Source organism: Lissotriton vulgaris, unplaced genomic scaffold (assembly GCF_964263255.1).
Source record: "Lissotriton vulgaris unplaced genomic scaffold, aLisVul1.2 SCAFFOLD_1304, whole genome shotgun sequence".
Taxonomy (NCBI): Eukaryota; Metazoa; Chordata; class Amphibia; order Caudata; family Salamandridae; genus Lissotriton; species Lissotriton vulgaris.
Window position 1 is genome coordinate 20419 of NW_028249096.1, and position 13812 is coordinate 34230.

The following is a 13812-nucleotide window of genomic DNA, read 5'->3' on the forward strand; positions in this document are numbered from 1 at the left end:
TTCTTTAGTATCTTCGTTGCACTCACCAGTGCTTGTTTGCCGGTTTCGTTGCACTCGCCAGTGCTTATTTAATATTTTCGTTGCACTCGCCAGTGCTTGTTTGTCGGTTTCGTTGCACTCGCCCGTGCTTGTTTGTATGCTCAGTTGCACTCGCCAGTGCTTATTTAATATTTTCGTTGCACTCGCCAGTGCTTGTTTTCCTTTTTTCTTGTTTCCAAGACTCTTGCCTGACTTTAAGATGGCCGCCGGAAATCCCTCGCAGGGGATTGGTCCAATCTGCCTGACTCCAAGATGGCCGCCGGGAATCTCGTTTCTGGCGGGATTTCGGCCTATTTATTTGTATTTTAACCGGGAGTCTGGCTGGGTCGGCGTTTTCACTCACCCGGACCGCGATCCGCCGCTGGATGCACAGGTGAGGTAGTCTTCTTCTATTTCACCGCCAAGGTGGGCACTCGGTGGGTGGATGTCTCAGTACGCCGTCGCCGCCGAGGTGGGCACTCGGTGGGCGCTTCCCAGGTCCGCGTCTCGCCACGCCGTCGCCGCCGAGGTGGGCACTCGGTGGGCGCTTCCTAGGTCTGCGTCTTGCCACGCTGTCGCCGCCGAGGTGGGCACTCGGTGGGCGTTCTTTCTGGCTGCACGCCGCCGAGGTGGGCACTCGGTGGGCGTTTTTCCCTTTTCCGTCGCAGCGCGCTCGAGCCTCCAAGCGTGGGGCGAGCCCGGGGTCAGTCGATCGCCGGTCGCTGCTAGGTACACGCGCAGGGTGTCTTTAGACCCTTCGTCGCCAGTTGTCGTGTCGCAGCAGGCAATAAACCACGCAGGCAACTTCTATTATTCAGGAGCTTCTTTATTCATGTGCTACAGCCATGGTGGTCAGCAGGGAACTGCCCTTTCGTCCCCCAGCTCCTCCCTTTCCTCCCGCCCTCGGTCTTCCCTCGGGCTGGTCCTAGTGCCTGGTCAGTGTGGTCACTGGGCACTATCTATCGACTACATTACAGATACCTTGCAAAGAAAATTTATAAGACATTTTCTATCTTGGGTGGGCTTGGCTAGAGCGAACAATATTTTCCAGTGCGCTGAAAATAATCGTGCAAAGTGAAGAAAGTTGTGTGGCAAAAAACTTCATAAACATAACATTGTAATTTTGTCCGTTTTTAACTGCTGTCACCTTGTTTCCTTTCGTCAATAAGGGGATGTGCTGTTTCTGTTGTTGTGTCTCACAGTGTATATATTGACTGCTCTTTGTAAGTGTTATCTCCATTCCTCTGGCAGTACTCATGATGTAGTGAGAAACCAGAGTATCTGTGATGCTGTCAGTTTTCTGTGTGGTGGAAGGTGTAATACTGTCATTTGAGTGTTTGTCGTGGGCAAATAATCACCATTGCTGCTGGTTTGAGCGATTCGGGGGTTTGTCTTCAGAAATGTTTGAAGTGGAGGCAAGTCCTGCTTCAGGATGGTGGACTGACCCTCACCCAGGTGCTGCTTCTGGGCCAGACCAGTAGTAAACTCTAGATCCACCCTGCAGACTGGATGCCACTGGGGTGGAGGAGCCGGCGCTGACACCTCCACTCTAACCCCCTGGCCGCTAGCCAGCTTATGCTAAGGTAAGAACATTCCTTAACCACTGGAGGCTGAACCAGGGCTGTCCAGTGGTTAATTTGAGCTGGTGGTGTCTAGTGCTGGCACAGACACTTAATTGTCAACACCGGCACTTATGACAGTCCGCCACATGGTGGTGCTGCTTGTCTAATTTACAGACGAGAAGAACAGCTGTTGTTTAATAATTCAATATACATTAAAAATGACTAATACATGTCACCCAAGCCATTCCCTTAGCTTTGGGGGCCTCGAATAGTCTGGTTTGTCAAACCTGTGGGAGTGTGAGGGTTAGTTGTACTGTTAGTACTGTCATTGGCAGTGGCAACGGGTGGTGCAAGCTGCAGTGGCCTCCTGACCAGGGCCCTGGAACTTTTTCTTCTTCAAATTAAGGACTTGGCCTGTCCAAGAGTGCCCCACAAACCAAAGGGACTAGGGAAAAAATGAACCTGGCAGCGGGAGTGAAGGAAGGAAAGACTGAAAAAAAGTAACAGGAGAGGGAGTGGAGATGACAGGTTGCGGGGCGAGCGAGGGGAGATGGAGATGGGAGGAGAGTGTGACTGACGCCAGGAGAATGAGCCCTGAGTAGAATGGAATGATAACAAACAAGGGAAGGCAAAATAAAAACGCGTTACCCTGTGCAAACAGAGAAAATGAGGAGAGCACGCACTAAAAACATCAGAGATTGAGGATAGCCCCAGTGAGGGCTCTTGATAGGCGTGACAGGCGCACACACACATTACAGAAAATCTACACACACACACAGGTTCAATTTCAAAGTCAACAGAAACTGAAGAGAAGGGCATCCTTTGAAGAGGCGAGACATGGAAGAAAGATGAAGGCGCAGCTCAGTGGGAGCTCCCGGTGACTGATACCCGCCCCAACCCACCAAGCTTCGGAGGCTTGCTAAAACTAGTGCCCGGCTTCTCTCAGCTCCCAGCAGGTGGCAGTCGCCAGGGGCCCTGGAAGCACTTCATTGGGTAAGCATTGAACAGTCTGCTCACTGGCATAACACGGAAGATGTCGAGAATGCAAACTGACACACGAAGCCAAAGAGAGGACATTGTTTTCAGAGAGGTACCCAATACACACAGCAGCTTTACCAGACGGGTACCCAGAGGATGCCCTGTACATTACCGACAGCATCATTAGTGAATTACAGCAACATCAAGTGTGCTCGTGGAATGACAGCCGGAATGAGGGCCGAGGCAGCATTTTCATATTCACTCATCCACCTATACACCCACCTAGGTGGATGACATACATACCACCGGTACATTAACTCTGGTGCGCTGTAGCGTGGGAGCTTTCACCACTGCTGCCCTGTTGCATCTGTTCTCCAGGAAGAAGAAGCTTGCACGGGGTGTGGCCTCTATGACAGAGGGACGCCTGCTCCTCTGCTGCCATGCTGTGCCTGTTTTGTGAGGAAGAGAAGCTTGCACTACTGCTGCCCTGTGTGTACTTCTCCTGGGAGGGAGATAATCTTGCATTGCTGTTTCTAAAGCTATGTGAGCTCTGTGTGTTCATTGCTCATGCCCAAGCTGCACCTGCTCTGTGAGAAAGGGAATCTTGCACAATCAAAAACCCAAATTCTTACAAGGTTACACTACCACTGACATGATGACACTGGTGACAGAGAGATGCTTTCACTGCTGCCGCACCTTTTTAATGAACAAGAGGCACTTGCTCTGCTGTGGTCCAATGTTTGCAAGCTCTGTGGTGGAGAGGAGCTTGCAGTGCCAATGCTTGAGGAACACTCATTCTGTGAGGACGGGAACTATCTGCTCTGTGTGTGTGTGATGGAATCCTGTGCTGTGTTTCCTGCTTCTACTATTAGTCCTTTACCCATCTCTTGTGTTAGTATAATGTTCCCAGCTGCTCTACACTGTACCTCTGTTGTGCTCGTGATGATTGGCACAAACCTTTTCACGCTGAAAAAAGTTCCAATGATTGGCATTGCCAGTGCTTGTTTTAATGCACGATGTAAATGTAAAAGAATTTACATGTGTTCTTTCTTGTGATGTCAGAGCAGTTTTCGAAATGGACCAGGCCCTTCGAAAACAGGTAAAACATATCTGACAAATAGCTTTATGTCTTAAGTGACGCCTTTAGTAATTCCTGGCTTGAAAACCAACATAAATGTGGATTTTATATTCTGAGCTCATGTAAAGCCTACCTTTAAATGCCAGAATACAACATGCTGCTTGACTGACACCCCAGGACTCGGTCATAACAACACATGGCATAGAGCTACTTGACTGAGTTGTAAAAAGCAAAATAAAACTCAGTTTACGATGTTCTGCTTGTTGCCTTGAAGGGAATCAATATTTTTTTTAGGAGCCAATCAAGCTTCAATAGTGAAGAGAGGAGAGGGTGGGGAGGGCCCTTCAGATGCAGGTGCCGGCATCCTGTGGCTGATGGACAAATATTAGCACCCTTCGAAAACAAAGTGTTTGCCGCAAAGATCTTTTGCACAGAACAATGAGCGCGCACGGGCCTCTGGGCCACAGTGGCGCCGTCATGTGATTATACTGTGTGTAATAGCAGCGGAAGTGCCTTCAGAGACATAGAGAAAGAAAGCTTAAATTCTGGTACCCAACTTCCTGAGCTGAGCTTCGAGCCTGGCACACGTGCAGTACCAGTTGGACAGCTGGAGGTATGTACCTGATTGTTGTACGTGCTGCCAGTGAGGCTCAACATCACGTGAGGGCATCCCGCAGATATTTCCACAGCACCACTGGGGTGACCTATAAATAGTGCAGGATCACTAGGGTTACCTTTTACAGTTTCACCAAAGGCGTAGGCACTACAGCATAGGCAGAGGAGTAGCCAGAGACACTACATCATTACCAGATGCACACAGACACTACAGATGCACAGTGTGATTACCACACAGACAGTCCAAAATCACCAGGGGAGTTCACCATAAACACCCCTGATTCACCAGAGCGTCACCCCATAGAGAGTGCATCACCACAAGGCAGTCCATACAAACTCCAGTATTACTAAAGCCGTACCTTACAGAACCAGCGCGTCACCACAAGGCTGTCCATACACACTCCAGTATCACTAAAGCCGTACCCTACAGAACCAGCGCATCACCACAAGGCTGTCCATACACACTCCAGTATCACTAAAGCGGCCCCTTACAGAACCAGCGCATCACCACAAGGCTAGCCATACACAATCCAGTATCACTAAAGCGGTACCTTACAGAACCAGCGCGTCACCACAAGGCTGTCCATACACACTCCAGTATCACTAAAGCCGTACCTTACAGAACCAGCGCATCACCACAAGGCTGTCCATACACACTCCAGTATCACTAAAGCCGTACCTTACAGAACCAGCGCGTCACCACAAGGCTGTCCGTACACACTTCAGTATCACTAAAGCAGCACCTTATAGAACCAGCGCATCACCACAAGGCTGTCCATACACACTTCAGTATCACTAAAGCAGCACCTTACAGAACCAGCGCATCACCACAAGGCTATCCATACACACTCCAGTATCACTAAAGCCGTACCTTACAGAACCAGCGCGTCACCACAAGGCTATCCATACACACTCCAGTATCACTAAAGCCGTACCTTACAGAACCAGCGCATCACCACAAGGCTGTCCATACACACTCCAGTATCACTAAAGCCGTACCTTACAGAACCAGCGCATCACCACAAGGCTGTCCATACACACTCCAGTATCACTAAAGCCGTACCTTACAGAACCAGCGCGTCACCACAAGGCTGTCCGTACACACTTCAGTATCACTAAAGCAGCACCTTACAGAACCAGCGCATCACCACAAGGCTATCCATACACACTCCAGTATCACTAAAGCCGTACCTTACAGAACCAGCGCGTCACCACAAGGCTGTCCGTACACACTTCAGTATCACTAAAGCAGCACCTTATAGAACCAGCGCATCACCACAAGGCTGTCCATACACACTTCAGTATCACTAAAGCAGCACCTTACAGAACCAGCGCATCACCACAAGGCTATCCATACACACTCCAGTATCACTAAAGCCGTACCTTACAGAACCAGCGCATCACCACAAGGCTATCCATACACACTCCAGTATCACTAAAGCCGTACCTTACAGAACCAGCGCGTCACCACAAGGCTGTCCGTACACACTTCAGTATCACTAAAGCAGCACCTTATAGAACCAGCGCATCACCACAAGGCTGTCCATACACACTTCAGTAACACTAAAGCAGCACCTTACAGAACCATCGCATCACCACAAGGCTATCCATACACATTCCAGTATCACTAAAGTGGTACCCTACAGACCCAGCGCGTCACCACAAGGCTATCCATACACACTCCAGTATCACTAAAGCCGTACCTTACAGAACCAGCGCATCACCACAAGGCTGTCCATACACACTCCAGTATCACTAAAGCCGTACCTTACAGAACCAGCGTGTCACCACAAGGCTGTACATACACACTCCAGTATCACTAAAGCCGTACCTTACAGAACCAGCGCGTCACCACAAGGCTGTCCGTACACACTTCAGTATCACTAAAGCAGCACCTTACAGAACCAGCGCATCACCACAAGGCTATCCATACACACTCCAGTATCACTAAAGCCGTACCTTACAGAACCAGCGCGTCACCACAAGGCTGTCCGTACACACTTCAGTATCACTAAAGCAGCACCTTATAGAACCAGCGCATCACCACAAGGCTGTCCATACACACTTCAGTATCACTAAAGCAGCACCTTACAGAACCAGCGCATCACCACAAGGCTATCCATACACACTCCAGTATCACTAAAGCCGTACCTTACAGAACCAGCGCATCACCACAAGGCTATCCATACACACTCCAGTATCACTAAAGCCGTACCTTACAGAACCAGCGCGTCACCACAAGGCTGTCCGTACACACTTCAGTATCACTAAAGCAGCACCTTATAGAACCAGCGCATCACCACAAGGCTGTCCATACACACTTCAGTAACACTAAAGCAGCACCTTACAGAACCAGCGCATCACCACAAGGCTATCCATACACATTCCAGTATCACTAAAGTGGTACCCTACAGACCCAGCGCGTCACCACAAGGCTATCCATACACACTCCAGTATCACTAAAGCCGTACCTTACAGAACCAGCGCATCACCACAAGGCTGTCCATACACACTCCAGTATCACTAAAGCCGTACCTTACAGAACCAGCGTGTCACCACAAGGCTGTACATACACACTCCAGTATCACTAAAGCGGCCCCTTACAGAACCAGCGCATCACAACAAGGCTGTCCATACACACTCCAGTATCACTAAAGCCGTACCTTACAGAACCAGCGAATCACCAGATAACACCACGTAGGCGCTACGGAATCATCTGATAGGAGCATATACCCATTGCTGCATCACCCATAGATGGCAGGGATCCCCAAAAGAGTGACCATAGACACAACAGAACCAAAGAGGGCACCACACAGACACTATACCCTCACTGGATGGGAGCCTGTAGCTACCACAGCATGTCTACGGCAGCGCTTAATATGAAAAAGTATAAGTGCCAGGGCCCAAAGTTCTGCTCAGAAGCCCACGGCCGGCACCATCGAAAACCAGAGGGCTGAATACCAAGGCTACCTAGTGTTGATTCCACCTTGTGCCTCTTTCATCCACCCCCAGACACTCCCTGGTCCTTTATCTCACTATTTCAGGTTCTTTTGCTTTCCTGCTTTCTTTCTTAGTCACTTTTTCTCACTCTTCCTCCTTCTTTCCATGTTTGTGTTTTTCTCTCTTGCTCTGGATCTAAGCCTGATGAAGTAAAATAAGTGCCAGTCCCAAAGTTGAAGGCCAGTGGGCTCACCAGCAACCACCTAATGAAGCACCGGTCTTTGGATACCCCTCAGTTGAGGCTGTAGTGTCCTTGCATTGCCCAAAGAGACTACAGTGTCACCAGTGGTGCACTCAATGGACTCTACAGCACCACAGCGGGGCATGCACAAACCCACAGAATACAGGAGGGGTGCTGCAAGGCACTCAAGTGTCAGAAGCATATCACATGCACAGTACAGCACCACAGAGGGGTACGCAGGGACAATACAGCACCAGCTGGGCACTCCATTCACACAATGGCATTAGCATAGCGATACCTCTTAGCTGCTACAGAATTAACATGTATGTTTATAGCACAGCATCACCATGGAAGCAGCTCGGACTGAATCACCATAAAGAGAGCCCATACATATTGCAGCATCACCAAAATGCCCAAGGTACTTCAGTGTCACCAAAGGATACCACGCAGACACGTCTACATCAACAGAGGGGCACAATCAGGGTATAACAGCATTACCAAAAGGATTTGATATTACTTCATCAGAACAGCAGTTCGCCATAGAGGCTACAACATCCTACGGGTACTGCACACACCGGACAGGGTCAACAAAATACTACTGTGGTGCACTCCACAATAAAAGCTTGGAGGTATTACTGTCTTTCAATATCACCAGAAGCAAAGTAGACTGCCAGACAGCCAATGATTCATTGCCAGAAGGACACTACATGCACACTACCCCTTCAGCTGTAGTGTATCCCATTGTCACTACAGCATTGTGAATGGAACTCCCCACATGCAATACCACATTAGTAGAGAAATACAGATGGACACTTCAACTTCTCTAACAGGATTACCAATGCACGCTACAGCATCACCAGAGCAATAATCCATGCACACTACAGCTAATCCAGAGGCTGTAGGGTGCCTACAGCATCTCTGCAACCCTAGGGAGTATTCTCTGCATACTGCAGTATCCCCAGAGTGAAACATCATGCCCAGATCAACAGCGTCACCAAAGAAATGCACAACAGGCCCCAAAACATCTGATTATATAAAATGCAAACAGGAACTGCCTTTTAAACCAACTAGGAGGCAGGGGCATTAAACATATAAAGCACCAGTCATTATGAACCAAATCATAAATCGCGAGAGTTTTAGATCTGTCTCCAAGATGCAGCCATTTAAATAGAGAACAAACAAACCCACCACCGACTTGTCTGCGGATTCTGTGTTCACACTTCTGCTTGCACTACAAGGATACAGTTTTCAGGTTTGTGAATAGCTTTCCAGAATATGCCTAGTTAGTACACAAAAGTGCCTACACTAAATATGCCTAGTTAGTACACGAAACCTTTACTTTGCTATTCAATAAACCTATTATAGAATCATACACATGCTTTTTACCAATAAAAATAAACCTGGATGAATACGAATAATACTATATATAAATATATATAAAAATCGATACACACAATGAGAAATGTAAAAATGGAATTCCAATAATCTGGGAGCCTATGTATCATATACTAAAAATACTGCCTAAAAATCTGCTTGTCTTTAGTTTAGAATATGTAACTAATGTGCCCACTACGGCCTGGATCGCAAGTGGCCCATTAACCAGATAACAGAAGTTATGAGACCCGGTGGACTTATAAATTGTGGGGTGAAGTCAGAACCGTCTTGTGAAACCCTGCTAAACTGTGCTTAATTTGAGCTCACCCACCAGCACTCATTTTTGGGGACCAGCACTTATTTTTTCTGGACAAATTCTGGTGCAGAGCAAAATAGAGAGAAAAACACAAAAACTGGAAAGAAGGAAGAGAAACACGGAAATAAACAGTGACAAAGCGAGACCAAAGGAAGAAAGCAAGGATGAAAAAGAGCCTGTGAGAGTGAGATAAAGGGGCAGAGATAGTGTAGCGGTGGATTATAGCTCCGTGTGGGCTTCTGAACAAATCTTTGGGCCCCAGAAACACAAATTAATCTACAAGTTAGGTGTTGCTGGGATAAAACATGCAGAAAAGGGAGTGAAAATGCAAATTTTCCACGTTATTCCACAGAATCTTGGATAAGCCATTTTTCTCTTCCCCGGAATTAATGTGACACCCTGTAACAGTAATCCTGGTGCAGGGAAATAAGTGGGATAATTCTCGGGCACTTGTAATCACTGCTTAAGTGTAGGGCCGGCTTTAGCACTGGTGGCGCCCAGTACAACAATCTTTTTTGGTGCACCCTCATGACCTCCTTCTCCTCTGATTCCCTCAGTACCACCCTTCTGCAGTATCCTTCATCTCTCCAAAGCCCCTCTCACATGTATTTCATTTATTTTCTAGCAATACTTATACCAGTGTAGTGTGTCAGAGCACTTAACATCATACACACATTATACAGAGACAATGGATCAAACCTATGTAAATCAATGTAGAGGAAATGTTGAATAAGGCAATGAGGATTGCAAGTTGCAGGAATCATATGTCATCCATACTAGTAGCAGTTATAAGAGTGTTTGGTCTGGAGAAGCACACCCTCAGGATTTAAAACGTACCACAGTGGTTGTGGTTTGAGTTGGGTTTACCAATAAGAATGTATTTCTACCCAAATTAACCATTTTAAGCTACATTAGGTTAATGAAAGACTGGGGGAAAACATGACATTCTAACCTGTACTTTGCAGTTTGGATGCAGCTCTTTGATGACAGTTCATAGCTCGCTGTGGTATATTAGGAATGTACCCTATGAACTGCAAGTAACAAAAGGATCTCTGTGACAAAAGCGGTAACCCACTGAGTTGTCCACATAAAATACAGTTCTGTGATCCGCATGGTACATGTTCTTTGTACTGCTTTATGATGAGTCAAAACTGCCACTAGAAAAAACTCGGATATCTCCCCAGCAGGAACATTAACCACCAGAGTTATCTTGACATTTTATTGTTGCCTGAAAACTACTGGATACACAAGGAACTTTGCAGTAGGTGCCTTTAAACCCAAAAGTTATTTCTGAACACTGCACCCCGCCCTCGACCTCAGCGCTAGGAGCAGCACCAGCCGCACCAGCCTAAAGCCGGCCCTGCCGAAGTGTAATGTTTTGACCAGAGTGGGTAACTTCACCTGGGGCTGGGTTAGACATCTCATTCCTCATGCACTCCTCTGTTGCAATGGGGGCTTGAACAGCACAATGCTTCAAACACAGGACTCGCCCACACCCAGGTTCCATGATTTATGCGAGGACATTCTTGGCTGCTCAGCCAGCCCGCTGTTCCTCCTTATGGCTTTAGAGATTTTTGGACAGCACCCAAAACTGCTGCAAACTGCCCTTTTTGTTGGCGCTTTGATATATAGGCTGGGCCCGAGATCCAATTGCGCTGTTAGCCACCAGATGCTCTCCATACACGGAGCAATTTGCCTTTGCTTCTTCTGTTCATTGCATTTGGTAATTTTCTTGAAACCTTTGTGTCAGGATGCTCTTTGCATTACTGTGCGTGTCACTGTTACTAGGCAGCCTGAGGGACGTGCAGCTGCTGAGCCTCCTCCCGAGGCGCCTGAACTGGTACCAGCACAGCTTCCTTCAGCCTACTGTGTCACCATTGCATCGTGTCAGAAGTCTGACGACAGTCCTTGAACCACACAGAGGGCCAGAGACAGGTACCGGCTGCCCATCCTTATAGGTCACTTCCCTGTCTCTTTGTTAAGGTGCTTTGTCACCTCCTGAATGCTATGACGGAGTCACGCGGTGTGCCCCCGGAATATTGAGGGAGGAATCTTGATGGCACCAAGTTTTATGGACACAGTATTGAAGGACAAACTATCGAAAGGTTATGGGTTTCTGGATTTTCTATACCTAACTTCACATCTATATACATATACACAAACACACACACACACATATATATATATATATATATATATATATATCTTCAAGGCACATCGATGTGGAGTTAAGAATAGTAAATTTTACTTCCTCTGTATACCTTTCAACATCTTGGTCCTTGATAATCTGTCCACAATATTAGTCGATTACAGTATTGCTAGTGGTGATGTTATATACTACAATTGGGTCATACAAATGCAATAGTGCGACACGCGCACACAAATACCAATAACATACCATTATACAACATAACATTTTGAATGCCAGTGTTCACAATACAGGTAAACTTAAAATGCCCTGAGGCGCTACAAAAATGCCAAAACCAAGTGGTGGAGACAGAGTAATTGGTGTATGTAGGGGGTGTGTACTGCAGTATGTTAGACAGAATGAAATCATGCTAGATGAAACAGAAAACGTTTAGAGCCTGGGTTAGAGTGTGGTGGACGGGTTACTCCATCACAAACCTGACCGATACCCTGTCCGCCGTATTATTATGTCCAATGGCACTTGTAATACGGTGGGCGGGATATCCATCACGTTTGTGATGGAATAACCCAATCCGCTGGACTCTAAATCACCCCCTTAATTCCAATTTCCCCACCAGCCCAACCTAACTCTGTGGAGCCTTTCCTGCCTCCAGCTCAAGCTTTGCTCTCACACCATTCATACCCGTGTATGATCCTAGACCTAGCTTCATTCAATTCCTACTCTTGCTTCATCGTTCCTTGCCTCACTCCTAAACCTGCCGCTGAAAGCACAATTTGTAATAATTGCATGAAGCTTTAGAATTGAATAATGCTAACATGCGCAAAAGTTTTCATCCCTGACCTCACTGTAATGAGATTGGCTCATTACATTTACTTCCTATGGCTCCATTTCAACGGTAATACTGAGTCAGGCAAAAACTCCATCTAACTCCCGATTTGCTATTAAAACTCAGGCACAGACAGATTGGATACACAGGGAGAGGTAAAGGGGGAGGCTGCCCATCTGATTATTGACAGGTCAACTGTGGTGCAAATTGCGCAAGCCATGGGTCACATGCACTCTTTGCACATGTCTGAATAGGGGGCACCGTGAGCTAGTTACACACTATCCCCCATTCCAGGGTGCACACATAATAAGCAGGTGTGAATTCCACACCTGGTAATCACCAAACCCAACGAAATTGAAATTTACCAGATGTGTAGTAAGCACCGGGAAAAAAAACATATTTGGAAGTATGTTATGTTGGGGCTTAATAAGATTGTGAAATCGAAAATGCAGCGCACCGAACGCGCTATAATGTATTAGTACATCACCTGGGTCGTTGGGATCACTAAGATTTGCTTGTCAAAGATATCCGCCCTTCCTTGAAAAGGCGGTCCAATGAATGACGTCACGATAAGTCTCAAAAGCCAATCAGGCATCAAAAAATGGGGGTATGGGATCCAAATTGTTGGTGGTGTCTGATGACGTAAAATTGTGCAAGGGAAAGCCTCTTTGTACCAGGGTAGGTTGCAGTTTCAATTATGCCTGTCCAGTCGCACGAGGTTGAGTAACCTTGTTCTTGGTGGTGAAGGTGACCAAAGTGGGGAAACATCCTTTACAACATAACTGGTACAACGCGGTACCGTTACGACGCAGCTTTAACAACGAAAGTCGTTACAACGACTTTCGCTGGAGGGCGCTCTAGGATAGGGGATAATTTAATTTACTATCCAACACCTTCCCTACTATCCACGGGGACTGGTGTTGGAATAGTAAATTAAACTATTCACTATCAGCGCCCCCCCAACGCAAGTTGTTGTAACGACTTGCGTTGTTAAAACTGCGTCGTAAATGGTCGCGTTATAACTGTACACGTTGTACCGTCATACATCCCCAAAGTGTCCTGACTTTGCCTGATTCCCGAGATGTACTTAAAGACTCCCCATCGAGGGGCGTCACGCAGACCCCAGCAGCAGCTGCGGTGCAGGGGTGGGCCCCAGCCCTTCAAGGGAGCAGGGGGTGGTGTTCCACCCCAGGCCAATGAATCTCTGTTAGATATAAGAAACTCAGGGGCCCCTCTTTACACTTTGCAGGGGGCATCATTCTACGTTACGCCACTGTCCCTATCCCACCTCAAAGGATGGGTTCCTGTTCTAGGAGGTGCCAGGGGCATGACAGTCTGAAGTATGAAATCGTTGTGGCCTCCTTGAGGTGTGAGCGCTCCCATTGCCATGTGGTACCGCAACCGAGCATTCATGACTGATTCAATGTTGATTTTGACTTATTTGTACAAGTGCTGCAACTGTGTTAAAAGTATGACGAATGAAAATAACTGTAACCAATATGCTTTCAAACCAATAAAAATATCTTTAAAATAAAAAAAGAAGTGAAATACAGAGGAATTGAGTCATTTGCCCAGGGTTGAACCATTTGATCAAGTAGTGCAACCTTGACGAGGACATGGGCCGACTGGTTTCACAATCAGCAGCTTCATAGATAGGGGATCACATCTCCTCCCTAGCAGAGCCTAGTGCTGTGGGCAGAGGTGAGGTGTGCCAG